Source organism: Mycteria americana, chromosome 1, assembly GCF_035582795.1.
Source record: "Mycteria americana isolate JAX WOST 10 ecotype Jacksonville Zoo and Gardens chromosome 1, USCA_MyAme_1.0, whole genome shotgun sequence".
Lineage (NCBI taxonomy): Eukaryota > Metazoa > Chordata > Aves > Ciconiiformes > Ciconiidae > Mycteria > Mycteria americana.
Window position 1 is genome coordinate 195,682,943 of NC_134365.1, and position 24,965 is coordinate 195,707,907.

Below are 24,965 nucleotides of genomic sequence, written 5' to 3' on the forward strand. Positions count from 1 at the left end.
TTTTCCATTTGTGTGATTTGATAAAAGATACCTTAAACTGCTTTTGTTCAACTGCCAAGCCAAGAAAGGCTATTAGCCCATGTTATCTTGCTAGGCCAAGCCACAGGTTCTGGACAACTAAAAAATAGTTGTAATATTTTTTTTGTGATCAGTTATGCCCATAGTTATGGAAGAAATAAATATGTAGTCAGTCCAAGGTGGGGAGCATCTTCTTTTGGAGCTGCAAGTGTGTGCTCATTCATTCAGTTCAGACTCGTTTCTGTTCTCTAGTAATTTTCAGATTGTGATTATTACTTTAGAGGTAATGTGCTTACATTATCAGTTTACAGTTCTTTATCCAGAAGACAAATTTAATATATAATAAGTTGGTTTTTACTGAAGATTATTGGGTAAAATGTTTTAAAACAAGAGATGCAGTGAAATGCTGCTGTTGGTTTCACAGAAAGTCAGACATACATTTCCTATCTTGAAGTGTGGGAAAGTGAAAGCTCGGTCACTGTGCAGTGGTGGAAAACAGTATTGTTCATTCTAGTGGAAAGGAAGAAGAAGAAAATGGCAATTGAGATAAAGTCTGATTCCATACTGATTTCTGGAGAGTAAGTGTTTGGGTGGCTGGCGAGGCAGACGGGCAAAGGGGCAAATGAGGTTGAGCTGCACTAAAATGTCAGATGTACCTGGAGAGGTCTTGAATCAGAATGGCACTTTTTGGCATTTTAGCTGCTCTTCTAGAAGGAATATTGTTGAAGGGGAAGAAATGAGAATGAAAGTGCCTTTCAGTAACACTTTTTTGCCTGTAATTATATTTTTTTTCATACTACTCATTTTTTTTTTTATCTGCCTTTCTGTATGGAAGTGGCATTTAAGTAAATGTTTTCAGTAGGGTGGATCAGAAGCTAGAACTAGGGGTGGAATTAAATTACTTAATAAAACTGAACTTGTAGCTTCCCTGTGCTTGGAAATGTTTGTTGGATTGGAAAAGAGTGTAGACCTCAGAACTGGGATGTATTCCAATGGCAATGAAGAAAGAAGAGTGTGAAGAAAATTGGCTAAACCTCTCTTAAGGTATAGATGATTGAGGCCCTCACAACAGACTTCTGCTTCTTAATTTAAAGTAGCACAGATACATAGGAAGTTCCTGTTGCCAGTGCATAAAATAGGCTTCTTGTATGTGAAAGCAATCAGGCCTGTAACGTCTATGTGTTTTCTCACCAAGCCATTTATTGGCATGCTAAAGGTGTGGAAAATCATGACTCTGTTGTCCTTGAGATGCTTAGATGAGATGGTTGCCTTGGAAAGTGGGAATTTTATGGCACTGTTTCACAAGTCAACCATTTGAAAACTAGCAAATGAGTTCCCTAATCCTCCAAAGGCCTGTGAAGGTGAACAAGGAAGGAGGAGTCCTTTGGCAGCTGGAGGGGCACAACACAGCCTTCTGCTGTGGACCTCCTGTCCCATGGCCAGTTCTCAGTGCTGCTCTGTGACTCTTTCCACATGAACTGTAACGGGACCTGTCTGTCCTCCACAGGCACCGACTCGGCACCTTTTAGGAATTGCAGAAGGGCAGAGAATTGCCAACATTTAAGTAGTTTCGCATGTCCTCACGCAGCAAAGCTGACACATGGTTTGTCTGAGTGCAAGCAGTCGTCGTGCCTGGACTGTACTCTGCTGGAGCAGTGGCTCCGAGACAGCTTCTGAAAATCTGCAGGTGCTCCCTGCCACTTTCAGACACACAGTAGTCATTGGGGAGACTCAAGTCAGCAAATCTAGATGTTTGGAATTTAGCATTTCCCACGTACATAATGATGTGTACGAGAGCTTATCTGGCTTTGTCTTCCATATCCTGCTTTATTAACTGTATTGTGGTCATACGGGAAAAAAACAACTATGCATGATCAGCAAAATCCATCCAAATGCAACTACCTCCACCCTCATCCACAGTTTTACCACTGCACGAAGATTAAAATTGACACAAGGATTCCATTTTGCTCCTGTTTCTTCTAAAGGGTATCTTCTGGAAAATACTATTTTGACATGCATGCAAGAGCCTCACTCTGTCTGCACTGCTGTCACAAGAGCACACAGTAGAGATTTCCACACTAGTTTTAAATTAACAAACTAATATTGGAAGAAGTTTCTTTCTCTGCAGCAGCACGAGATTCAATATGGGCTACTTTATCTTCCCAGGCAGTGACTGTTTCCACGGGGGAGCGTGTCCCTACTTGCCGCAGCAGACAGACAGTTGTGATGCTGTCTGCCACTGACTCCTAGCAATTCTTTTTCACCTTATTGCGGTATCATATTTGGCAGAGTTAAAGAAATAAGGAAATTCTTTTGAAGCAAAAGAGTGAGCATACAGAAATTAAAGCAGCCCTAAGTTCAGGGTCAATCAGTTAAGATTGAAATTTTATGCTTAATTGTATCAAAATAACGTCACACTTCTCTATCAATGTATCAGGAAGTAGCTGGAAGCCTTACTGATAATGAAGCTGAAATGCATAAGAAATACCTACTGCATGTGCTCTATTTTGTTCTAGATTGTCTCTCTAGCTATTTTAAACCTCATTATAACTGGAAAATTACCTTGCATAACAGCATGCACTGTAAGAACTGAAAGGGTTTGTGAATAGAAAATGGCAGTCAAGTTCCATCGCAATCAGTAGTGCTGTTTTTAGGCCAGCTGAGTACTACTTCTGAAAGGGTTTCTATGGTTAAAATGTGATTGCTATCAGTGTGATGGTAGAAGCTCGCAGAAAGAAGTGAAATTTCTTCTGGCATTGCTTGAAACAAGCTTAAAATGCTCCTGCTGAACTGTGCTGGGAGTCCGAGCAGAATTTCTTGTCAGGTGATTAAACTCTGTCCAAGTGTAACTTAGTGACATGATCTCTTCTCTCACCATTTATATTACTTCTTAAGAGGAGCAAAGTCTTCACAAGAAACAAAACTATTGCTCCTAATATCTCTCTCTTTGGGAAGTGTTGGAATTTGATGATAATCCTAACATCCCTCTCTTTAGGAAGCACTTGGAGTTTGATAATGAACCTAGAGACAGTATCTTCTGAATAGCTACCCCTTCTGTAGGAGATGAGCAACACTCTAGATGCTTCTGAGGCCTGAAGTTCTTCTGAGGCACCTACACAGTCTGAGAACTGCAACCCATTCCTACAAGGCAGAGGAAACTGCAGTGTTCGTGCTTCTCTCCTGAAGCCTCCAGCTGCCCCACTCAGTCAAACAGTAACCACATCTGGAAGGGCAGGTTGGGAGGCTTGCTATATAATCCAGCAAGACAGGGAAAATAGAGACACTGTCAGAAGATCAAGGCCCCAGAGAAGGCTAAGTGGCATTCACTTATAGGGCTAGATTTCAATAGAAGATGCTTGGCAATTAATCTTTCTGGTTTCTGATGTGGAGGAGGAGCCAAGACTGGAGCTGTGTAGAAGTGAGAGCACTTGTTGTTAAAGCATTGGTTTTCAGATGGGTTGCATCCCATGGTAAGGAATTACTCCTTGAAGATGAACTTCTGACAAATGCAGTCCCGTGATTGTGGTAGGTTCCTTAGCTAGCAGCTGCTCCTCTCATTTCCAGAGATGTGTTGCCTGGTTGTCACTACAAAACTAACTTTTCTTTCCTTTATTCTGCGGGGACTTCTTCGTGGGAAGGTAAATTGAACTCAAAATCTGATTCCGATGTCTCTTTGTCCTGTCAAGAGACTCCTATGTGGATACATTTTTGGAGGTTCCTCTATCAGCATGCAAAAAGTGACATGTGTGTTTCTCTCTTTAGGGGTGAGGGCTTATTGCATTGAGTGGTTCCTGCACAGTTCTTGACAGATACAGTGCTCTGTACCTGGCACTGTCTATCAAGGTCTGTTCACCTCTTCCAAGAATCTACTGCGTGGACTAGATGAAGGTAGCTCCTCTTTCTCAGTCACTAGCCTCTAATCCCATGTCCCCATGGGTAGGGAAGAAACATGTCAGGTGGCATCTCCTGCTCTCTGCAGTCGGTATTACTCGCATGAGACTGCTGTGCTCTCAGTTAGCAGCTTCCCTCTTCTTATCACGTGTTTCCAGAGCAGCCATCCAGCACTTGTCCAAGAAATAATGTGGCAAAGCCTATGGTCTCCCAATTTACTTCTCTAGTGTAGGGGAATTGTGTACTATGCTGCGGAAACTGCTTCTGCCCTTGAGGTCACTTGCTAGTTCATTTGACAGGACTTAAAATATTCACTGGATTGACCCCACCTAAGCAAAGAGCAGGCATCTATAATTTACTTCTTTAGACTCTAGTTTTTCATGGTGGTTGCACCTATTTTACTACAAGACCAAAAGATGAAGTTCTGCCACCCCATCCTGCTCAGTATTACAGTACTTCGTTTTGGATTACCCTAGTTTCATTTCTAGCTGTGACTGTTTCTGGTGGCTTGGTTCCTCTCACTGTCCTGTCTCTGTGATCTTGAAAATTTGGAATTGGTGGGATCTCATAAGGACAAGTGTCCTAGCCATGCTTATGCAATGAAGGAGCTGATTACTTTTTCCATGGGGCAAGGTGTTCAAATAGTTCAAATTTTGAAGCCACTGAAAAACCCTAAGCTAGTTTAGGGCTTTATTTTGGGCAAAACAAGAAACTCTTTATATGCTACATTTAAGTTTTCAGTAAATTGTGACTTAGTAGAATAATAAATTCTATTATTATGTGTATAATAATAAATTCTATTAATCTTGTATTAGTAGACTAATCAATAATCAAAACTCAACCTGTGATGCATGTAGTTGTGGTAATATAGAGGAAACCTTAAGATGCAGTTGCTGTTATCTCTCAAACACACATGAATACACGTTTATATTATTCTTTCATCCCCCTACCTTTGTCTCTGTAAACTCACTGTGGCTTACATCAGAAAAATAGTCTGCAAAACTTACTTAAAGTGGAGTAGAACTGTCCTGTTGCTTCAAAAAATCTCTTGAAACATTGGTAACATTCAAGATAAAATGATAAACCCTTTCCTTCTTTAATCAACCACAAGCCAGTTGTGACAGTAAGATCCAGGTGAGTAATCACTGGGAAAAGCTACAAACCCGAAGTCCTCACCCAGAAAGATCTTGGCCTTAGTATCCTTTCGTGCTTTTGAACAGCGGTCTTTCACCCTTTATCCCTTTCTACCTCACTCCTTGATCTTCTTGCTCCTGTCCTTTACCCCATCCTAGTTCTGCACCCCTGAGCGCTGTGCTCCAGGCAGTTGTACAGACAAAAGCAATTCCTGATATTTGCTTAGGTTAGTGATGCCATTTTAGCAACATTCCTTTATGAATCTATCTGAATGCTCTGCAGCACAGAATGAAGTGGCAAATACATAGGGAAAAGAAAGGGAGGAAACCTGGCCTGTGTCACAGGTTCCTGTTTTCTCTGACAGAGGAAAAGGGGGAAGATGAGAGGAAAGGGATCTGTGTGCCATACGTGTAAATGGCTGCAGGCAAGGCTGAAGCTCTGACAGTGCAGGACGGTTGCTGGAAGGCAGCAGGCAGTAGGACAGCAGCTCTACTTTGGGCTTGTGGACTGACTGTGGTTCTAGAAAGTAGCCGAGAATCAGGTGTGTGGGGGATAAGGATTTATTTTTAATGAAGGAAAAATGCTATCTAAAGAAAATGAGATTGTAGAAAGGGACTGTAGGTTCTGCACGTTGAGCTTAAATGTTTGAGCCTGATTGCTTATCAGGACACTGCAATCCTAAGATTAAAAAAAAAAGGGGGGGGGAAAAAAGCATAATTTCTCTCTCTTGTGGTATGATTACCTTCAGTTTGGTGACTTTGCTTTGAGTAAGGTAAGCTACTTAATTCTATCTCTGTGCCTCTTCTCCTTCTTTCTACCCTGTGGCAGCAGAGATCAGCCTCCAGGACAGTAGCTGTTTCCCTGCTGAGCTGCTCCAGTGTGAGCAGGCATGGGCTGCTATACAAAAGACAGGTCTGGTCATGGAATGAGGAAGAGTTAGAGGGGTTTTAGTTATCCCATCTCTGCATGATTCAAACCCTCTAGTTGACAGTGCACAGACTTCAGGTTTTTGTTGTAGCAAACGGGAAGGAGGTAATGCAAAGATTATTGGGCATTCATTGAGGCTGCAACATGATTGGGAGAACGACTGCAAATGGCTGAAGGGTTAAGTGTTAAACCTAGGCTTCCAGTCTAGTTTGGATACTTGTTTGAACTATTTATCATGGGCTTTGTCACCCATTCCTGTTCTCTGCACCCCATCTTCATTCTTGTCATCTGGCCATCCATGAGATACCATGGCCATCATTCTCCTCATGCCAGGCAACCAGAGCTTGAGTTTTGTTGCAGTAAGGGAGCAGTGGCTGTGGTGTGCTGGCTGCCTTACAGGCATCCTACTGGAGGGCCTCTGCTTAACCTTGGCTTCTGAATTTTCCTTCCGATGTGCCTGGAAGGAGATTGGAGTTCAAGTTGTGCTTCTGCATTTTAAATATGTAATGCTATCAAAGGTCCTTGGAACATGTTGGATAGGTATCCTTTTTTGAGTTTTGTACACATTTAGGTTTTTTTTAAAAACAAAACAAAATTACCTGAATGGCTGTGTATTAGTCATCTTTTTCTTCTCTATACCGTGTGCGATGCAGAGTCTTACTGCTATTAATAGTTCCTGTATAAATGCATTAATGCGTTAGAACCACTATTTGTTTAATACTTATAAAGTCCCTTCAGAGACATTGGCAGGTGTTATCCCCATTTTACAGAGGAAATGGAAACATGGAGAGATGAAATACAGTGTCTCAAATATCCTCTGATTCTGGATAGCCAGAACTGTGTGTCTGTACCCAGGCTCCCAACTATGCAGCCCTTTTCAACAGTCTCTTTAGCAGCACAGCTTCATTGTGTTCAGCAGCCTCAGCCGCGACACCCTCCTCTTCCCCTGCAGTCTCATTTTGTTCCATACGTACCTGTTAACTTTTCCGGCAGATGACGATGATCCTACAGATAATAGCTTTCTTCATTATACTCTTCCAAAGGACACCTGCTCGGGGGATGAGGTAGTGTATGATCACGTAATTAAAGACTGTATAATGTCCATTCCCCAGTAGGGGACTACAGGGAGCGTGGCAGCCGCAGCCCCCAGCTCCCATTCTAATGCCGCAGTAGCATCTGGTGGTTGGAGCAGCAATTGCACATGCAAAAATAGGGCTTTTCGGTTTCTTGTGCTGTAGAGCTGGGAGGGGCACATCTCCCTAATATTGCTTTGCGCTTTCTGGGGCTAGAAATTGCCCTATTGAGGCAGAGCGTTAGAAAAAGAGATTGTCTGATTCTAATATGCTTCTATAGGATGCACATTTGAATAATGCACACCCCCCCTTAAGATCTGAGCAAATTGGAGTTTTCACAAGGAGAGAAATGAGGCTTTTCTTTGACCTTGGTGTAGTCATTTCTCCAAAGGATGGAAGGTCTAAATCTTCTGTATATATAAAGCACTTGAGTTGTTTGAGTTTTATCCTAGCTGGTAACAGAGAAATAGCTGAATAGCTGCTGCTGAAGATTTACCTGCTGTTTTCTGGGACTGACACCTGATGTGAAAAATGTCAAATGGTTTAAGAACTCAACATGATCATCAAAGATGATGATCTGTAATCTGTCTATACATAGTGCAGCCAGCTCTACACATTGCATATGTTCTCCCTTCTGCAGAGAAGAAATGAGGAAAAGCAGGTTTAGTGAGACAAAAATAAGGTCTCTTTCAGAAGAGAAATAGTAATTTGAAATTAAAGTGATTCTTCCTTGCAGTGGTGCTTTGTCCGTTCTGGTTACAGTTCATCATCAAGCAGGCTGGAAACTACAAAGATTATATGTACATTCTGAAAATGCCTGGCGAGCTGTTTAGCCATGGAGCTTGACTTCTATGCTGACAAAACGCTGTGGTCAAATGCTGTGTGCTTGGCCCCACTTATGCTTCGTGAATATGGACAGTGTGGGTGAAGGCTTGTGATGGCACTCACAGGAATGTCACAGACTCTGAGCTTCTGTCCCCTGGCTCTCCATGGGGCTTCTCCCACTGTGAGATGACAGGAGGGTTTCAAGTCTGGTCGTTTGAGGGGCTTCAGAACTAACAGTACCATAGATAGCTCCGGCTTTCCCATCCTGTTGCAGCTTCTTCCACAATTTTTCGGCTGAGAGATCTCCAAGTCCTTTACTTGCTGGCAGGATGTGGGGAATCACCCCAAGTACTCAAGCTGGGAAGGAAAGCAGAAAAGTAGATAAGCTGCACTAATGTGGTCACTAGGTAGAAATACTGGGGAAGAAATGCTGCAGTGTGGTTCTGCAAGTGAGCAGTTCCTAGTTTCGCTATGTTTCTTCTGTTTTTGTAAGTTGGGGAGGATCTTCACGAAGACATAGTTAGGCCTCTCCCACTTTTTGTGCCAAGCAGACATTGGTAGGTGATGGTTGCGATGGCCCATAGTGGATTACAGATAGTGCTGCACACTGAGTTTGACTTTAGGCTGTGGCAGGATGGCTTCCCGACGGTGTGACAGCTGCTCTGGGCTGTCGTATCTGCCTTGTTGGGCCACATTGTATAGAGACTTGCTGCTTTCTCTTAACTATGCTTGGCTGAAGTGGGGCAAATAAGCCTATTTCTGCCCATGCAATTGGACTTCAACTCGAGTAAATCAGAGTTTCTGTGCTTGAAATGCTGTTTTCTGCCCTAATATCGCGGTATTGTATAACTTAACAATAAAAACTGTGTTCTGTGGACTTTAGTTATTTCCTAATAGGAAAAGGGATAATGTTAGCGCAAACTTTTTTTGAAGATTGTCTGTTCTGGCTTTAATATCACGTCACTGAACAAAGGCCAAATAGTTTTCATTGATGAACTTTTCATATCTTATTCTAGGTTTAAAGCAGATTTAGGTGGTTCTTCAGTGCTCAAGAAAAATTAACTTCCTTCTCTGCATTATGCTTTTTACTGAACACTCTCCAAACTCAGGATACTATGTAAATGTACGAAAAAATATATCTGTAACACATTGATTAAACTGGAACAAATCACCTCGTGGTTTCTGGAAGGTCAGACTGAAATTGAGCTTGGAACAGAACCTACACGAGTGCATTCCTAGGCCTAGGGGTTAAATCTATATAGCGCAAATGCTACAGGGGTATGAACCTTTGTTCCCTCTTGGGACTCAGTACATTAATTAGTCTGTTATGACTGCTAATTAGCCCTTCCTGCATCTCAGTTTCCAGTCCTGCACTTTTAGGGTTGTGATTTTCAAACTTTGCTATCACCTCAGGAATGGTCAGTTATATAAAAGTATGGCTTCTTGTTTTCCCATGGACATTATCTAAACTTGCAGAATTTTTTAATGCTGTAAGGTATTTGAAACAGTAGTAAATATAGGATTATGTTCACTAAATGAATTGGAAGCCGCAGATTTTGAAGGGTCAAGTGTATTGTGTGTGACAGCATCTAATTGAAAATAATACCAGAGGTAGCTGTCAGACAGCAAGGCTTCCTTCTGCATCAGGTGAAGTGGGGTGGCCACAGTGACTGGTGCTGAAGGACCATGTATGCTTGCTTATTAGTGGATTCAGACTGTCTTGTGCTGTCTGCTTGTGGAGTTACTTCTCCGTATCCAGTTGGAGAAGGTAAAGGCTGTAGCAGGTAAGCACACCAGTGACAAGTTTACATAAATGCATGAGAGAGCAAGCAAAGAGAAGTTATAGGTTAAACAAGTATTTGCAAACATAACAGTTAATAACATCACACTGTCTTTCAGAAGATCCAGCATACTCTACAGTGGGTTCACCGCGGTCATTTTAGCTCCAGTAAATATCACCAAATGTCTTTTGTGTGTTTATCTTAGGAAGTTACAAAAAAGTACTCCATGATATTTTATCTGGAACACCTTGTTCCATCCTGGGGTTTCTTGTTTTTCTTCTCGAAGGAAAAGCGTACGTGTTTCACACCATTGGTCATCTAGCTTGATGCTGGAATCCTGACTGTGCTGTGGTGAAAGGTTTCCATGGCTTTGTGTATCTGCCTGTTGCTGTTATTTCCTCAGAAAGTTACAATTTGTGCTTGTGAGAGAGAACATGCTGTCGTGGTGGTTACAGATCTGTGCTCAGAGGCAAATGAAGAGCGTGATGAAGAGAGAGCATTTCCCATTTCCTGCCAAATAAGAAAAGAGTTAGGCCTGAGAGACAAATCCATTTTCTGACAGCCGATGTCCCACATGTCTCACTTCAAACCTTAGGCAGGTTCAGCCCTTAACTACTGTGAATCGCAATAATGGACAGATTCAATTGCAACTTCTATTTTGACTTCAGAGTGGAAAAGCTCCCTCAATTAAATGTGGTGGATCAAATCCTCAGAGGTTGCAAAGGCTGGGCAGTGGTTTCCTCTTCTCCCCCTCTCCCCCATCCCCATCTGCAACAACAAAAAAACACCCTGGCAAGTTTGTGTTTCTGCAGAAGAGGTCATTTAGTAGACATGCTACTCTATGTGAGGCAACCTGCACAGGAAGAGCTCAGCACTTTTGTCTAGACTGTCTGCATATCTCTTGACATGAATAAGAGTTGGGCTTTATTGCTTGCTTCATCTCATCCCTATGTTATGCTTGGATAAAGCCTCATCTGTGATATACGAAGAGACTTTATGGAGATGGCTGTTTGTGCAGTGGAGCGTGTGGTCATTCCAGCTTCATGGTAATCTGAGAAAGTAGGTAAGATAGTAGTAGTATGAAAATGGCATGTAGTGTTAGTGGAAAAAATGAGCTACTTCTCATTGTCCCCTTTCCATCTAACAAAGTAATCTCTGTTCATCATTTCTTGTTACCCTTCCACCTCTTGTCACACTGGTATTAAGACTATTACGTGAATGAAATGTGTTCTGTAAACTCAGGTCACTTCTTAATGGACAATAATTCAAATGATGAGACATGTAATTGGTTATAACTTACTCTAATTGACATGCTTTTCCCAGGACAACTCCAGTGCTCAGACAGCAGGAGCATGGGTGTTATTAACCAGGGCAAGTGTGAAGGACGTCCCACTTCTGTATGTCCTGTTTTGTTTCCCTGGATCAGATGCACGATAACTTTCATCCAGACAAAATGTCTTTCAGGTCATGTACATATAAACATCTTCAACCTCAAAATCAGCCAGAAAATTCCTGCCTACCTTAATTATATTAAATTTGAATGCTGTTCATGCCTACCTTAATTATATTAAATTTGAATGCTGTTACAGGCAATGCCAGATAATGAGCAGGCAGTAAAAATTAGGTGACGCTGCAGTGCATGTGACTGCTGTGTCTTTCAAGCATTGGTCACAGACTCCTTCTTTCCAAGGAGCATAGTCTTAGGCCAGCATTTAAGAAAGAGTATTTTATATTCTTTGAATTACCAGAAATTTGAAGCCCTTTATATATAAAAGGACAGAAGACAAAAAAAATATTTCAGAAGGTGCTACTTGTAGCACTAACACTGCATTGACTTTTTTCCTCCTTCTAGCCCAGGACTTAAGACTGAAAAAATGTTTTCAGATGATGGACTGCACTGATATTGTATATTAATGTAATTGGCCATCTTAAAATTGTACTGCCTTTAATTTATTTAAATATAGAAGAATAAATATTTCTTGAAGTTGAGCAGACAAAAGTAGACATTTATTCCTGCAGAGTGGAAAGCTCTCATGAGCCTTAAAGTCCTTTTTAAAAAATAACTGCAGCAACTCTGAAGGGTTTTAGTTATGGAAAGACTGAAAATATTTTCTCCTTCTCTGTCTTAGACTCCCTCAGAGCTTCCAAAGACTACAGTCACCTGTCAGCCAATGATAAAAGAAAGCCATTTTCTTAATGGGAATCAGATACTGGTTTAATACACAAGAACTGTCAAAAAGCACAAAAATTTACGTGTTCCTATTAAGCTATTAAGTGAAATTTTTGATGATTTATGTTTGTGCCTGTTCCTGAGTTTCTGAAGAGCATTTAGTGTCATTCTTACAGTGTAAAAAAGTTGAATGTCACCTACTGTTTTTTCCTCCTGAAAGTTCCTTGCCTGCCTGCATATTTAAAATGTGTCTTAATTCCCATACTTTATGTAGGCATGCTATTAATTGAGGGGAAAATTTTTGTAGGCCTTTAGGACAGCTTCTAGGATCGTTATTTTAATCCCAGGGAGTTTTTGTTCATTTTGTATGGTGCAAATGTACTTTCTTCTAGACTGCATGCACAGATTTTAATTTGCTGTAATGCTCTGGGTTTCAGCCATTTCCTTACTGCAAATGAATAATGAATAAGCTGTGGTTTGAAAGCTAATGGTTCAAGATGAAATCAGAAGCTCATTGCAACATGGATGATATTCATTTGTCATCTCCATGGAAACATCTATTTATCAAGACACTGCAGCTAAGACTGTAACAAGAAAGTAAGCAATTGTTGGAATGCAGGGCTTTTGCTGGGAAGCAGATTTAGCAAACAAATGATAGGATTACACAGGAATGCGGCATTATTTTTGAAACTGGATTTTTTTGAAGAATACATAAATCTTTCACCTCAAAGGATATGGATTTTGTTGTGTTTTGAAAAGTTGAAAAATACCAGTAGAATGAGGAACAAAAAGCGTAGGTATCCTGGGAGATCTCTCCCATTCTCACCTATTGTGGTCCATGTGTCTGAGAGCACGCGGTAATTTCAGAGCTACAGAGTTGCATGGCCTCCTTGCATCCAAAGTATGGCAGCATGCCCCCCTGCGTATAATATGCCAACTATAAACTTAACTGGGTTTAACAGTTAGTGCTGCTTAGCAAGAGAAAGAATTTTCTGTTAGGTAAATTTATGATAGAAAAAACTTATTTCAAACTTTTCCTTAACTGGGTTTGGGTTAAATCCTTTATTTCTGTTAGTGGGAAATAGGGGCTTGCAGAAGAGGCACAACGTAGAGTAGGTATCATTCCTCAGGGCTGGGCTCATGGTTTCTTCTCTCAGACGGATTATTCTTTTCTCATTTAAATAGTCATAATAGTGCAAGCCTCAATCCTCCTGAAACACTGTTTAACATGTCATTCCATAACAAGCTTGAGTTTTTAATTTTATGGATGTAATGCAGTGGACTCTACTTTTTTTTAGTACTCTTAAGACAGCTTTAATTGTGTGCCAGGAGGTAACCTCAGAGCTTGAGAGGCAACAGAAGGGACGTCGAAGGCTTTTTTTTTTTTCTAACTTCCGTTTATGGTGTGTTTCAGCTTTTTGAAGCAGGGAAGAGCTTTCCCGAGCTGGTGCAACTCTTTCCCAGGAATGCCATGTGCCCTCGCTGGGGCAGGTGATGCAGGAGGGAAATCAGCCTTCCCCCCCGCCGCCCCCGCCCCGAGTTTGACTGAAGTTTCCACAGCCAGATGAAATAGTTACCCCTCTTCCTCAGGAACAGGGTCAGGGATAGCTCAGCTTCTGGGAGTGAGGTTAATCAAGACAGGTGGCTTTGTAATTTGATGTCTGGGTAAAGTTGGTGAGGAATTTGTTCACAGGGCATAGGCAAAACTGAGAGGGATTGGTGGTGGTGAGGATTGTCTCCTGTAAATTATGGACACACAATCTGTTCTCTTACTTATTTCTGTTCCACTTTGGTTTACGAAAGTGTCTGAGTACTGAGGTTTGGGGTTTTATTTTTTTGCCTTTTTTTAAGGGAATGAGCTATTTTGGAGCATGCTCATAGCCCCCTGTCAGGGGTTTTTGCTTCTAAACCTATATAAGGTCTGCTTATTATCCTTTACAATTAGTTTCAAAAATGAGTTTAGAAAAAAAATGAAGATCAGAAATTTCAACTTGATTTTGCAGAATATGTACCATGTATGTGGCTGTTCCAGAAATGAGGCATACATTTACTTCCAGCATGTTAGCAGTCCTCGTGACGTAGGGAAGCATTTTTATGTTGATACAAATAGTGTAATTTAGTAGTTACACGAAGTATTGTATGATATTATGTACACCTGAATTGATATCCTCTAGCCATGGTGATGATGATCTCCTGTAGTGCCTCTTGTCCCATGTTGCTATAGAGATGGAAGATGCTTCAGTAGGACCTGATTGTTAGCTCCAATTGTCAAACATATAGCCTCTTCTGTTACTTCCCAAGGGCAGAATATTCTTTTGCTGTCCAAGAGTGAAAAACAGGAGATGAAGAGTAAGCAGAGAGACAACAAGGTGGGAACAGAGCCATCGAGGCAGCAGCTACTAATGGAAAAAAAGAGTGAGAGTGTGATGGCAAGAGAAAGTGAACTGAAGGAAAAAAAAAAAAAATCACAGAATCATGGAAGGGTTGAGGCTGGAAGGGACCTCTGGAGGTCACCTGGTCCAACCCCCCTGCTCAGGCAGGGTCACCTAGGGCAGGCTGCCCAGGGCTGCATCCAGATGGCTTTTGAGTATCTCTCAGGCTGGAGACTCCACCACCTCCCTGGGCAACCTGTGCCAGTGCTCGGTCACCCTCACGTTAAAATCTGTTTCCTGATGTTCAGAAAAAATGGGAGATAGTGTGAAAAATAAATGTCACGCTACGAGCACTAGCTTGGGTGATTGCCCGTAGGCAAGCATAGCTTTAAGAAAAACTAAGTTCATGCATCTGAAATGTCAGAAAGGGAGAAAGGCTTCCTCCTGGGTAGAAACAATAGATTTCTCACCTTTAAAAAAAACAGAAGTCGCTGGTCTTGAAGTTCTGCAGTGAAAGCTCCCTTGAGGATGTAGGAGAGTTCATTTATGATCCTTTTTTTCCCTTTATTTCTCCATTTATGTGCTATTTTACCCCTTAAGCCTGTCTGGATATAAAGATGCTGAGTATGAAGCCCTAAGTCTCTTTGCTAGAGACTGTAAAAAAAAGTAAAAAAAAAAAAAAAATAAACCAAACCCAGCGGACGCTCGGCTCTCCCCGCAGAGGGGGGGAGAGGAGCGGGCTGGGGGCCGGCCGCCGGCGGGGAGCGGGGCAGCGCCGGGGCTCCGCGGAGCCGCAGCTCCCCCGTGTGTGCAAGCGGGAGGCGGCAGCGGCGCCGGGCGGGGCCGGGCCGGGGGCTCCGCTCGCTCCGCTCTGGGCCGGCCGAGCGGCCGCCTCCGATCCTCTCCAGCCCGTCTCGTACGGTACCTCTGTGCGCCTACATCAACAGGCATCACTGCTTTCAAATAAATAGTCAGATTTCAAAACGCTGACTTTTAACGTGAAAGAAGCTTCTGTGAGATCATGATGAGCCAAGCAAGTGCGTCATATATTGCTGAGCTTGAGTATGCAGAGCATTTGAAGTCTGCGCTGGATAATTAAAATTGAATGAAGACCTCTGGAGCCACTTCAGATGGACAAGGAACTATTTAGCCTCATTTAGAAGCAGTATTCATTTCTCTGAGTATTCATGGCTGGTTAGGAGGGAAGGCAAGGCTGCTGCGTGCTGTTAGGATGACGGTTCTTTTTCAAGACTGACTTCATTCTGAAGTGGTCACTAATGAACTTAGTAAGGTAGACAGTTATCTTTGCGCAGGAAATATTTCAAAAGATGCCCCAGATAGTAACTTAGAGCTTTATGTTCTTCTGAGCCTCCAAGTTGGTTGAGTCATTGTGCCATTCCAAACAGTGGGTGTTTTTTTCCCTCTCAAATATTTTTCCATCAACTTCTGGGTCACTTGAAAGAAATTAATACATTACTTGCGTGATCAAGTATCTATTTGCAGAGGCAAGTTCTAATGTAGTCTGGACAATCTTTAAATGTATCTTATGAATCTCTGTTAGTACTCTCTTCTTTTCCGTTGCTGTGTCTCCATTTTGTCCCTCTCCTGCACTAATTTGCAGATTTAGGAAGTTTTGAGACAATTAGGGATGCCAAGTAAATGTATTTATGTAGGTTAACTAGTAAGGCTGTTTTTTACTGAGATTCTAAGCTACACCTGTCAGCAGTGAGATACCTCTTGAAGGTAATCCAAAGCACTTAAAGTTTTGCTCCTGCTCTGAACCACCTTTTTTAAAATTTGTCTCTTTCCATCTAAGAACTTTCTGTTCATGAAGTTAACTTCTGTTAATATATTCCCTCTGTGTATACAGCAGGAGAAAAGAAATATAATTTATTATAACTTAGTTTTAGCTTCTCTTCCTACACCTCTCAAGTGTATGGACTGCAGGACCAGGACTGGGGGAGCAAAGTCCCTCCCACTGTAAGAGAAGATCAGGTTCGTGACCACCTGAGGAACCTGAACATACATAAGTCTGTGGGACCTGATAAGATGCATCCCAGAGCCCTGAGGGAATTGGCTGATGTAGTTACCGAGCCACTCTCCATGATATTTGAAAAGTCATGGCAGTCAGGTGAATTCCCTGGTGACTGGAAAAAGGGAAACATTGCACCCATTTTTAAAAAGGGTAGAAAGGAGGACCCTGGGAACTACCGACCTGTCAGCCTCACCTCTGTGCCTGGGAAGATCATGGAACAGATCCTTCTAGAAGCTATGCTAAGGCACATGGAGGACAGGGAGGTGATTCAAGACAGCCAGCATTGGCTTCACCAAGGGCAAGTCCTGCCTGACCAACCTAGTGCCCTTCTATGATGGAGTGACTACATCAGTGGACAAGGGAAGGGCTATGGATGTCATCTATCTGGACTTCTGTAAGGGTTTGACATGGTCCCCCACAACATCCTTCTCTCTGAATTGGAGAGATATGGATTTGATGGGTGGACTGTTTGGTGGATGAGTGCTGTCCCACCACCTTTGGTGGTGACAAGTGGTGTCCCTCAGGGGTCCGTATTGGGACCAGTACTGTTTAATATCTTCATCAATGACATAGACAGTGGGATTGAGTGCACTCTCAGTAAGTTTGCAGACGACACCAAGCTGAGTGGTGCAGTTGACACGCCTGAGGGACAGGATGCCATCCAGAGGGACCTGGACAAGCTCCAGAAGTGGGCCCATGTGAACTTCATGAGGTTCAACAAGGCCCAGTGCAGGGTCCTGCACCTGAGTCAGGGCAACCCCCAGTATCAATACAGGCTGGGGGATGAAGGAATTGAGAAGAGCAGCCCTGCAGAGAAGGACTTGGGGGTACTGGTGGATAAAAAGCTGGACATGAGCCAACAATGTGCGCTCACAACCCAGAAGGGCAACCATATCCTGGGCTGCATCAAAAGAAGCATGGCCAGCAGGTCGAGGGAGGTGATTCTGCCTCTCTACTTCATTCTGGTGAGACCCCACCTGGAGTACTGCATCCAGCTCTGGAGCCCTGAGCACAGGAAAGACACAGACCTGTTGGAGCGTGTCCAGAGGAGGGCCACAAAAATGATCACAGGGCTGGAACAGCTCTCCTATGAAGAAAGGCTGAGAGAGTTGGGGTTGTTCATCGTGGAGAAGAGAAGGCTCCAGGGAGACCTCATTGCAGCCTTTCAGTACTTAAAGGGGGCTTATAAGAAAGATGGGGACAAACAGGCAGGGCCTGTTGCGATAGGACAAAGGGTAATGCTTTTAAACTAAGGGAGGGTAGATTTAGATTAGATATGAGGAAGAAATTTTTTACAATGAGGGTGGTGAAACACTGGCACAGGTTGCCCAGAGAGGTGGTAGATGCCCCATCCCTGGAAACATTCAAGGTCAGATTGGACAGGGCTCTGAGCAACCTGATCTAGGTGTCCTTGGTCATTGCAGGGGGGGGTTGGACTAGATGACCTTTAAAGGTCCCTTGCAACCCAAACTATTCTACAATTCTATGATTAATACCTACACTGTGCCCAATTTATATACTGCCAAGTAAAAAGACCTATGAAACACCTTTCCAAGTCCAAACACTGGCCTTCTACAGATGCATCAGTGGTGGTGCTAAACTCTCTGGCTCATGCTGGGAGCTTATTCTGCATCCTTGTAGGTTATTTTTATATCAAGTTACTGCTCTAAAGTAGACAAAAGGAATTTTGTATGCTTTCAGGTTAATTTTTATTATAAGAAGGGAAAACATGTCCACAACCTCTTGGCTTCTGCAAAGAAGGGTTATACTAAAGGTTAATCATCTTGAACAAAAGGTAAAGTAACTACCTCTATAAAAATACAAAGGGATGGAAAGAAGTATCTTTGGGGATTGAAAGAGTTAACTTGATTTTAAATGATGGGGAAAGCTCAAGTAAGGGTGTATGTTTGAGGTATTTTTGGCTAAGTAAGTCTGTTGCCTGTTATAAATTTGCTAGAAAATTGTAATTATTTGTAGTTAATACAAAACAAATGCATCTCAAATACATTGCTGCCTAACATACATTGAGAAGAGTAACTATGCAGAGTGCCCTTGAACAGTTATGCACTTGGCAGTGCTCTGCAAGCACAGTTGTGAAACTCTGATTTTTCTGTGTTCATATTCCCCTTTTTTCAGGTTTTCCTTTAAGCAACAAAAAGACTTCAACTTTGTATTCCAATATCAAGTTATTACTGCAGTATCTCTTAAGAAGGAAAAGCATCTCATTTTTTCTGAAGCGTTACCTGCGCTTACTGAAAGTAATTAACAACGCTTCCAAACTCATGAAGCCAGTCAGAGTAATTGGAGTCTTGCTATTAATATAAGTGAGAATGCTTATCTCCTGTCACGTGCCTAATGTTTGTGAATATCGTTCAAGGACTCCTTGAGGAGTCCCAGGACTAAGACTAGCTCATAATTACTTCCATCCCCATCAGAGTGTACCACCATCTGTGGGCTGTGTAGTCGGTTCCTTCTTGCTGCTTTTGTCTGACTTGATAATTACTGTTTTTTAATTCTGCACAAATGACCTAGCTTTGACAGTTAGCGTATCCACAGCTCCATTTTTGCTCTCAGGTGGTTAAGATACTTACCTTTTTCCTCTCTTTGCTTCTGAGCTGGCAACCCAGTTCTTTCAGTTTCTCAGTTAACAAAACCAAAAAAAAAAACCCAAAACCCGACAACAACAAAACCATGTATAAGCACAGGAGAGAGATTCAGGCTATGACACTTTACAGACATACCTAAACTTAGGAGAGAGAGCCAGTTTGGACAAACATTCATCTGTGTTGTTTTTTTTTTTTCTTATAGGCCAGACATTTTCTGGTTCATTGTGTTGGCAGTTGCAAATTGTATTCTGGGATCTTCAGATCTATTGATATTGATACACATGGGATGTGTAGAGAAATGTATATGGATTTAACTCGGTTTCCTGAGTTCTTCTGGATGCAAACACTGAACTTGGGTGCAGTGCGGAGAGCAGTTGTCTTCCTGCGGATCTGGCCCTTTGTGCTGCAGAAAAGCATCAGTGAGTGAAAAGGAAATTCAGAAACACAGCAGGGCGTTATCACAGGTGAAATTGCTTTTGGTGCAAATTTCCCTTCCCAACGTGGTGCTGTTTTCTGTTATTGTATCTTTCTCTCTCAAACTTATCTGCGCCTAGCAGTCTTCCGAATTGCAAATGCACTATATTCTCCTACATTTTGTAGCCTGACTTCTTTCATGTTTCTTTATCACGTCATTCCCTAAAAGATGTAGGATCTCAGAAGTAAAGGATTTTTAGCTGAAGGCTGTTAAGTTTGAGTTCATAACAGTTAGTAGAATCAGAACATAGGTGATACAAGTCGAAAGATTGTAAAGTTGTGTAAAGAACAGCCAAAGTGCCGAACGGTTTGCTGGACTTCTGGGCCTCCAGTTCAACAAGTTATTTGGGGCTGCAGTGCCTCAGCACAGATTGGTTCGTCTTTTTGATTTCATTTGGGTTTTGAGTCAGTTCTTCAAATGTGTGTTAAATTGCATATCATTTCCAAGCGCATCTGGCAAATATTTTCAGTACGACTATCGCATGTAAGCGATGCTGCACTGCCAGCAGAGATGCGCATCTGCATCAGGGTGTCAGTTTGATATATCTTATTATGTCAAAAAGAATCAAAACACTTCCAAATTCCTTTGGCACTTATTACATTCCACATGTTTCTTCTAAGCTGTGCTACAGCTTAAAATAAGTCACCCTAAAGGTGCACAGATGAGGATGAGCTTTCTAGTAATTAAGCATGAATGCAATGCTCCTTGCTTGTGGAATCTATAAATACGCAGCTGTCAGGTCAGTGATGAATACGAGAGCGTTGTATGGCAGCCAAAAATTTTCCTTTACATTTTCTTAGGCAACAAGTATATTTTAACGATATTGGTATTGGTACCAGTATAGTCTAATAATTTTAATCTTAAAATTAACAACTCTGGATATCTGTTCTTAATAAAAGTACCTCCTTTCACAGTTTACAGCTGAGATTAAGATTACAGTTTAAATATTAAAAAAAGTTTTTCTAGCATAATAGAAGGGATTTTGAAGGAATTGTTTTTTTACATCATTGTGCTAGAACTTTCTGATGTGCTTGAGAAAGCTCCTCTTCATCTCCCATTGCTACATCAATTTATTCTATGTTTTGCTGGCCTGGATTTATTTGAAACTTTAACTGACTGCATCTTTTTGTTTAGGTACCTCTTAACAAGTTTCTTTTTAATTCTCAAATCTTTGAGTAGTCAGTTGTGACTCTATTACTGCTTGTAAAATCCTTTTTCCAAGTGTCAATCTGAGTTTTTTGCTTGCTTTCTTTGATGTCAGCTCTAATCCTGATGGTTCACGTCATATTCATGGATTTGTAAACTCTGCTCATTTTTTACTTGCTAGATTTAGTAATGTCCCAGAACTTGCTGTACTAAAAGACTCACAAGCAATAGTCTGCGTTCCAGTAAGAAACATTTACATGAGAAAGCAATCTCTAAGTTCAGCGTGCTTCAGAAATCTTAACAGTTGTAACCAACCTGCCTGCGTAGTGGAGACACTGTTCTGCTGAGGTGTCTTTTCCACAGAGCTGGGCTTAAAATTCCAGATTTTTGTGATCATTGCTTGTGTCTGCTCTTTCTTCATCCTTAAGCTTTTGAGCTCTTTCACATTGTAAATTTTTGTAAGTTAGATTCTCTCTGCACATTTCCTATCTTTGCTGCTCTGACCCAAGGAGCCAAAGCCCACTGAGATCAGCTTTCCAGTTACGAGAATCACTCCACGGGAGTCCAGTTACGGATTACACATGTAGGCCCTGTTTACGTTGCTTGGTAATTTTTCTGAAGGACATAGTCTTTGTTAATGGAAATACCTTGAATTTATAGGAGTTACTAGCAAGGCAAATTCTCTGATTAATTTCCCAAGAAATGCTCTTGGGGAAGTATATAATTTGAACAGTGGCTTTGCTAGATAGATACATATATATTAATATTAATGTTTATTTAACATGTTCTCTATCCATCTTGTTAACATCTGTTGTAATAATGGAAACTATTGCCAAATAGTTTCAAGAGTGATGGTGATGAGATAGCGTGCATCTGAATGTCTGTTTGGATTGGACTTTAGATTTATTGTCCATATTCTGCACTTAGAAGAAAGGGAATCTCTCAATTTTCACTTTTCTTGAGCATAAAGAGCTTTAATAGTTGAATCATTTAATCTGGTTATTCAAAGGATTGCTATTGTTGTTCAGCCCAACTGACCCTCTGGAATTTGAGGAAGGTGTTTAGCCATTCGAGGTTTTGCATTTTCTGCTATTTTATTGCCCTTATCGTTACATGAAATGCTACATTATCAGCATACTTAGGTTGTTTTTGTACTGGTTCCAGCTGCAGTGTGCAATGACTTGTTGAAACCTTGACATCTGTTTTCCCTTTTCCTCCTTTTTTTTTAGAAGTCAACCATGTCGCTCTTTTTCAGTGTTGCATGCTGAGCCTTAACTTAGCATGTGTATCTAGCCAAAAGGCATCATACATCTCAGTTACGTTCCAGACAGTATACGATGGAGTGCTGTCCCGTGTGCTTTTTATTAATGATTATGCCTGAAAGAAATGCAGTTTACAGCATTATCACCAGAGTCCACCATTAGTCAGTAAGCTAAGCTGAGAACATTGTGTCATGGACATTAAGGTGATGCCTGCATTGTAGCACTGGGATTTTGGAATTAAAATGCTTTCAAAGAAGGAAGTATAAGTCTCCCATCTCTAAATGTATTTGGGTAGCTTTATGTTATTGCACAGTCCATATGCTACTTGAATCAGTGGTTGAAATCTGGTTCTGCTGCAGGCACGAGGTGTGATAGGTTCAGTTCAGATATTACTAACTCTTCCAAATTCCATGTTTCTACCTGCTTCTGCAGTGCACGCTTGCTCTCTCACAAGAACAAGAAAGCCAGAAATATTCCCACATTTGACAGACATACTGTGAGGCAAATTGCTCTGAATCTAAAGACCAGTCCCAATGAAAGGAAATCTTTGTTTCTAGGGGGCTTTCCAGAAACTGCCTCCTTGAATGCCACCAGGTGGACCTGATGACATGGTAGTCTCTAACTTGGATGTTTTCATAATGGTGTGTAGACTACAACTTTGACCTTTTCATGTATCAGTCAGTGATATATATATAATACAATTTCTGTTATAGAGCGATTTGCAGTATCTAAAGCGAGATTACAAATAGAAGATTTCCATCTGGATTGGATTCATACAACTAGTAAATGTTATTCAGACCAAGTCCCAGATAAGTGGTGTCTCCCACAGTCTCCAAGGGAAGACCGTGTGATCTCCCAGTGTCTCAAAAAGTGATTGCAGCTTGCTGCCACAATTCCCAGCTGGGAAGGTAGAGAGCAGCATCTGGCCAGCCAAGCAGAGCAGGACCCAGCTTATAGCTTCCTGCTGAGCAAAACTTAGCAAAAATAAGCAGATCTCTAGAAAAATACATAGCGGACTGTGGTGAAAAATGAATCAAGTGCTTCTGCTCTAAGAGTCAATTCAAGGACTCATACTTGCCTTATAGCATGTGTTTGATAGATAACTTAATTGAAAATGGAAATAACAGTATTGCACCCTTTCAGGTAAAATGATGAGTGTGTTGAAAAACTGTATTGAATTCAAGGAGAAATTGCAATCACGAGGCTTTACTGATCTGCAAAAGCAGAAAAAGCAGATTTTGAGAAAAATTGATCATGTGCACCGTATTTTCGAGATTTATGAATAAAATCCAAGTTTGCAAGATTTGGGGGGAAATACATTAAAACTACTTCAGAAATAGCAGACCCACTAATTGCCTTTTGAGGAAATGGGCTAGTATAATGCATTTATTAAACACAGTGAGCGTGACTGAGTACAATGTTTAATTTCATCTAGCACTAGAAGCTTACCCTGAAAAATATTTTTATCTGTACTTTAAAAAGACATTTCCTTCTTATCACCAAACCTGTAATTATAATTCCCAGAAATTGGCACCTGACTGCATTTTTCTTTTGAATGAATTCATTTCACCTAGCTGGTCTCTGCCCCCTCATTTACCTGCTCTCAGCAACTAAAAGGGTAGGATTAAATCATCAGCTAAAATTAGTCATGAAATGTGAACAATGGAAATTCATGATTGATTGTTCATGCTTATTTTAGAAACTTTACACGCAGATATGAGAAGCTAGTCCAGTGCTCTGCTGTTGATTGCAAACATAAAAAAAGCTGTGAATTTTAATTTTTGAATATATCTGGCACTGTATTCTAAAAAGTAATATTATCCCAACCAATGAAAAAAATAGAGTTTTCACTTGTAACATGGTTGATGATTGAAAAGCCACTCAGGTTTTCTACTATGTGGCCTTCAGATTGTAGGTTTTTTGTTCATAAGAGATTTTGTCATACAAAGGCCTTCTTCAGCCAACAAGCTCTCAAGTGCACTGCTTTTTGAAGAACACACTGACAAGTGCTTAAGATAGTTTAAGAGACTGCTCCAAAACCAGTAGCTTTTGTTCAAGTCCAGTTGCAGGAGTACAATGATTTGAATGGCAAATAAGTAAAAGTAAACCCCCTCTTGACATAGAGGATATTAGCCATACTACTATAGGTGGGTGAGAAAGCTTCCTTAGGATTCCTCACTCATTAGTTCATGGGCAACATATTCTGTGCTTAATTTTTCTATTCCTGAGTATTTAACAGTGGAATTGAGTAATAATCATGAAATAAATATCTTACAAGGGCATGGTACTGCATTTATCTTTTTCAGTAAAGGACAGCTTGTACAGCTGTGTAAATTGCTTCCTGTGTACACACACATTCTAAAATTCAGATACTTTTCAAAAGAAGTCCACAGAGTTGTGAGAGATAGTATATTTTTCCTGGTAATAGCTTCTAATAGGTTCCAGTTTTATTTATCTAGTCTTTGGAAGCTGCTTTAGTACCTCTGACAAGGCTTTACTCAAGCACCCAAATTAAAAGAAATTTTTTTTTGCTTTGCGATCACAAATTAGAGTAATATGAATTTCCTGGTTCTTAAGATTATGTGAATACGCTATTTACTCCTAAAATAGTTGCCATCTGTTTGGACAAAAATACAGGAGGGCTGCTGGAGTCTGCACTTTGTGCATCTGACCACTAAACGGTAGTGTTGTATTCCAGCTGAAACACGGAAATACATGAATACGGCAGAGAAAAAAAAATTAATCGAGCTGTAGTTGAACTCTGCCATCAGTCTCAACTGTTTTTCCATCGGCCCATTAATTATATCTTCTGCTGTTAAATCAGCCGTTCTCTCGATGTTTGAGTGTACTGAAAAACCATCTTCTGTTTAACAATAATTTATTTTAAATGTGTGAGGAGTTTTTTCCTCTCTGTCCGTTTACAAGCTTTGTTCTGCTGTTTGAATTGTCTATCACAAGCATGCTGATCTGTTGTGCAATTGCCGTGGGATTAACAGGAGCGTATTTTACGGTGACTAGCAGGATTCAGTTTCCTTCGATGCAAAAGACGACTGTAGTTGATGTGGCCAAGTGATTTGTTATTTAGGAGGAATGTTTAGCTGATGTATGTGTTTGACTTTTATGAGCAAGATTTTCTGGGCTCTGGGGCTGCAAAGTTATCTCCCTTTTAATTGTGGTGTAGGAATATGCACTGCATACTTGACAGGGAAAAAGAATGCTTGGGGATGTGCTTGTGGCAGATGGACATCCC

The 24,965-nt window shown here is 41.2% G+C and overlaps 1 protein-coding gene across 4 annotated transcripts in view; it reads left to right on the forward strand.

Annotated features, from left to right (window-relative positions):
- The window catches only part of DCLK1 (doublecortin like kinase 1), a 249,300-nt gene that overhangs the window by 93,566 nt on the left and 130,769 nt on the right, over positions 1-24,965 (forward strand). The window contains exon 1 of one of the 4 annotated variants that reach the window (XM_075490768.1): positions 10,511-10,708. The exons of the other annotated variants lie outside the window; for them this stretch is intronic. The gene's annotated coding sequence lies outside the window, so the exon portion shown is untranslated. Of the gene's footprint in view, positions 1-10,510; positions 10,709-24,965 lie in introns of those variants that run through there. 4 annotated transcript variants of the gene reach the window in all.